The sequence below is a fragment of the Leguminivora glycinivorella genome, chromosome 6 (assembly GCF_023078275.1).
Source record: "Leguminivora glycinivorella isolate SPB_JAAS2020 chromosome 6, LegGlyc_1.1, whole genome shotgun sequence".
Classification (NCBI taxonomy): Eukaryota; Metazoa; Arthropoda; class Insecta; order Lepidoptera; family Tortricidae; genus Leguminivora; species Leguminivora glycinivorella.
Genome location: NC_062976.1, coordinates 22,425,717 through 22,430,833, shown reverse-complemented (window position 1 = coordinate 22,430,833; position 5,117 = coordinate 22,425,717). Strand labels below are relative to the sequence as shown.

At 34.5% G+C, this 5,117-nt stretch overlaps 2 non-coding genes across 2 annotated transcripts; one reads left to right on the top strand and one right to left on the bottom strand.

Moving 5' to 3' along the window:
* Window positions 1–1,026: 1,026 nt before the first annotated feature.
* Window positions 1,027–1,101, bottom strand: Trnas-cga. Its single transcript has one exon. It is a non-coding gene; the product is annotated as a tRNA-Ser (tRNA).
* Window positions 1,102–2,799: 1,698 nt separating this feature from the next.
* Trnaa-ggc lies at window positions 2,800–2,871 on the top strand. The gene has a single exon. It is a non-coding gene; the product is annotated as a tRNA-Ala (tRNA).
* The last annotated feature ends 2,246 nt before the right edge of the window (window positions 2,872–5,117 follow it).

Here is a 5,117-nt window from a genome sequence, read left to right as displayed (position 1 = left end):
ATCCCCATTTGGCCGGAAATCCTCATTTTCCCGGCCTCTGATGTAATGTACTATTTTTCTATAATATCGATAGTCCTGACGAACCTTCCTAGTTCAATGTTGATCCGAGCGACGAGGTTGCAGAATAAGTAATTAGGCACACGTTCATTTGGCACATTTGCATTATCTGTGATTCGTCCTGGGGTTTGAACAGGCGTCATTATTCATTTCAACGTGAAAATGAGTGGAAATTTATAAAAGTTGACTTAATTTTTATTAAGCAGAAACGTCTGCTAACGATTCTAAACATTTTTATATTAAAGGAAAAATTTACGCTTCCGGCGTCACACGTCATTTACACGTCACCCCAAGACGTGTGTACAAAAGGAAAGGCATGGAAAGATTTGCGAAGTCCGGCGTGGCTTCCGTAGCTCAATTGGTAAGAGCATTGCACGGATTGCAAAAATGGTGCGGGTTCAAGTCCCGCCGGAAGCGTAAATTTTTCCATTTTTTCCTTTAATATAAGAAAGTTGACTTATTTGCGAACTCCATTTTCTCTTATATAAGTTGGATAAAGTTTGTTGTATAATTCATATCTAAGGTGTATCATCATCAACGTCTGTTGCAGACGATTTATGGTGCAATATATTCGAAGAGCACCTTTTCTGATGACTTTTTTTTTTATTATAAACTGGCCAGTGATTGACCTTAGTCGCACCTGATGGAAAGTGACGACAAGGCCGAGGTTGTAGCTCACTGGTTCAGTAATACCGATGCGAGATCGACATAGTCTACCGCACCGCAGGACTGACAAGAGAAGTGTGCGGAAATTGGTGCTGAAGCACCTTGGCATCGTGAAGGTGCATAAACACTTTGGAAATAGAGGATTTTGAGAGTTTCTAAAAATCCGTGACTACTGACTACGATATATTTGGCGGTGTCTGTTTATACTTAGAAAGTTAGAGTTAACTTAATTAACTGTGTATTTTTTATAAACTGAAATAGATAGGTACCATACACTAAAGAAAAAGCAATCAAGCCCACTGGTGGCGAAGCCGGGAATCGAACCCGGGTCTCCAGCTATCGCGGCTGACGTGCTCTAACCACTACACCACCCCGACCGCCGAGGTACCCATCGAAATTTCTCTAGTGTATGTTATCTCTGAAGGCTAGGCGCTTTGACCAACTCTAAATGTGTGCTTGCACCTCCTATATGAATCCTTTTGTAGGATTACGATATAGCGAGAGAGATGGTGCTGCCATCTATCGATGTAGGGAATAAATCAAATTATTTTATTATATTTTTTTTTATCTGTATTTTTAGTAGTAACATATAAATTATAGACTGAAATAGATACCATACAGTGATACACTAAAGAATTATATAGTTTTTTTTATAAACTAGTGGTATTTTTGTAATTAATAATACCCATTTCTAGTCACGCGCCTTTCCCCGAACATGCTAAGTCATAATTATTTAAACAAAAGACAATGGAAAAAACAATGGCGACAAAGCGAAGCCCGTGCCGACAAACAGACAAACAGACGACCGCAATAAAGATATTACTGCTCACAAACAAGAATTAACGGTCTTTAATAAATGAAACAATTGACAATTCTAAATTTAAAAATAAGAACGTTCTTACTCGTAGTTTATTTCTTATTATTCTTATATAAGTTCCTAAATGTGAGATATTTCAGTTCGTTCTCTTTGATTTGTTTTGTATGTGTGTTTTGGTATTTTTGTATTTTTTTTATTATTTATCTATTTATACATACTTACTCTTGTGAATATTTTTTGACATTGTTTTTATTTTGAAATAAGAAAGCAACATAATCATTTGTCATTTTATTTACAATTATATAATTCATATTATTCTGATATGTTGTGATTAACTGAATAATGTTTTTATTATGTTACAAAAACGGATATTTTTGTGAATGATATGTTATTTGGAAAAGTTGCGACCTTGTTAAATACTTTGTAATTTTCCATAGGACATAAATGCTTAATCTATCTCACTTATTCCCATTTTTAGTCACGCGCCTTTCCCCGAACAAGCTAAGTAATAATTATTTAAACAAAGGACCACGACAAAAGCCGGTGCCGACAAACGGGCAAACAGGCAACCGCAATAAAGATATTACATCCAAACAAAAATTAACTGTCTTTAATAAATTAAACAATTGACAATTCCAAATTTGAAAATAAGAACGCCTTTGGTCCATTCCTCAACACGTTCGAAAATGGAATCAAAAACAAAAGAATAGGTAGTGTTTGAAATGGAACCGTAGCGTAGAATGATGATCTTCATTTGTTTTGTGACAATGCCTACTTATTTCGAATTTGGAACGAAACCGTTGCAAAAGAAATGACCATAAAGTGACCATAATATAGTTGTCCGTTGTTTCTGAGTAGTGACGACGGACGATGGCGGGACGTTTGTCGATTTCACGGCTTTTGGTAGTTTCACGGGCGCCGTTAGTTGCGTTTTATTGGGTGTTTAAGGAGACAATAATAGATAAATACTGTTGTTTGTTGACAGGCGACAAAATATTGGTTTGCTTTTATCTTGTCCGTGCTATGATTGAGGGCTGTGATGGTTGCGAGAGTTCGGCCGGGGCAGCGAGACAAATCTTCATTCTTCATTAGTTAGTTAGTTTTTTAAAATTTATTGGGACTGTTAATAATCCATATGTTTTTAAATATAAACATACCTTGAAATGTAATGTAGATGTCGCTGGTGATGCATGACTACGTCACGGTGACGTAGTCGTGCATCACAGTCGCAATGGTTAAATTCGCAGTCATGGACGGATGGTCGGCTGGCGCAATTGGTAACGCATTGGACCGGCAATCCAAGGATGTGGGTTCGAGTCCCACGTTGGCCAGTGTCGATCACTGTTGATTTTTTCATTGCGATTGATGTCTGCATTTATAATTTGCGATTTATTGGGACTATTTCGCCAGTGTCATTAGTGATTTTGGTACGGTAAGTACGGTAGTGTACGGTGAGTTAGCACTTGTAAATTGATAGCTAGATTTGGACTTCCGGCCATTGACGACAAGAAAGTGACTAAACGCGTTCCGAGATTAATTCTTCATCAGCTTCTCACTAATCTCACTACAACATTAGTTTACTGTATAATAAGCTATCGATATTACACTTAAAACAACATTAATGAGCAAAAGAAAAATAAATTATTCATGACACGATTAGGGTTGTAAATAGAAAAAAAAACCAAATGTTTTTTTTTCAGAATTGTGAAAAAAAACATGAAAAAAAACCGAGCACCATGGTTTTTTTTCTAAATATGGTTTTTTTTTTTCAGATGAACAAATAATACGACAATAACGGTTTTTCGTGAGTTGTAACGTGTTTCAATAACAATAACGTACATTTTAATTCAATTAACATTCAGTATACAAACGTTTATTGGGGAATCCCCGATGCTGCGTGTGTAGCATGGAGTAGCATGGAGAGGCGGTGGTGTTGCCAACAGTAAATAGTGACAACTACCAACTACGGCAACTACAAATTTCGTAAAACTTACTTTTATAAGACCAGAAATTAAAGTTATTTGATTAAATTCGTTTAATAGTTAACATTAAGTCTAAAAAACCGTATAAAAGTATTAACTACTTTGCTAATTTTGAGATTTCGTACTTTAGAAAAAAAACATACTCCAGAAAAAAAACTGTTTTTTTCATGTTTTTTTTAAAGCCAGAAAAAAAACCGTTTTTTTTGCAACCCTAGACACGATACCGCTAAAAAAATAAAATAAAATAAAAAATTGTTTATTTCGGACCAATTAAAAATCCATAGAACTTGTTAGTATAGACTTAATATCTAGGTTGTTAGTTACTTAACATCCTAAGAGTAGTTTTACAACTATATTTTAAAATAAGATGGCTAAGATGGCGCTCGAACCGGAAGTCCTGTTTGTCATTACAACACATTAAATAATTATACAGACAGGTATTCAAAGTACTGTTTACAGGAAAAACCAACACGTAGTGAAAATAATGCAATTTTCGATAATATATCTATGTTTAAATAAGTACCTATTTAGCGTCCATGCTCATTGCACGCTAGTGTTTAATACAGTGACTACAGTGAGCTGCAAAATTGCATGGAGAAATTATGAATAAATTCATTGATCAATCAATCAATCAATCAATCAATCAATATTTATTTGCAAAAATGTAGTATTACAGTGTGTTCTTAAGTGTAAGTATACAAAAAGTGCGTACATTCTACTTGAATAAGCATGCAATTTTTTTTTTTGATAAATTCGTCATGGACTTTTGCAGCTGATAGTACCTATTATTAACTCAAGAAAAGGGAAGAAAAATTAAAATAACATTGGAATGTTCTTGGTGTAAGGTAATTTTCTCATTTTTTAGGGTTCCGTAGTCAACTAGGAACCCTTATAGTTTCGCCATGTCTGTCTGTCCGTCCGTCCGCGGATAATCTCAGTAACCGTTAGCACTAGAAAGCTGAAATTTGGTACCAATATGTATATTTATCAGTAAAGATCGTTATCAGCGTGCTGTATTGGTGGCAGAGTATGGTTGGCAAAAAACAAATACACAAGTATTTAAAACATTATATACTTAACAAATTATGTAATATACACATATTTATAATTATTTATCTAAATTACATTGAATAAATAACTAAAATTTGTTCAACAGATTTGGCTTCGTGCACTACTTTTGACTTGAACTGGGTACTTGAATAACAATTCTAGATAGTCTTATCTAGAGTGCATTTGATTATTTGGATTAAAATAATATTATGTCTACACTTCGCGTAATGTATTTTTATGACATAATTAATGTCATTTACGTACCTATATTGTTTTAAAAATATATAGTTCATCGGAAAAGGCTTTGTACCGTAGAGGTGTAATCCTAAGAAGGTAAGTATTTATTTTGTAGTTAAGAACAAAGTGAATATTTAAATGTAAGTACATATTTGTTTTTTTTGCCAACCGTACCGTTTGCCACGAAAAGTGCACCTTGATAACGATCTCTATTTATCAGTCACGCCAACAAAGTGCAAAATTAAAAAGTAGAAAAAAATGTTTTATTAGGGTACCCCCCCCCCCCCCTACATGTAAAGTGGGGACTG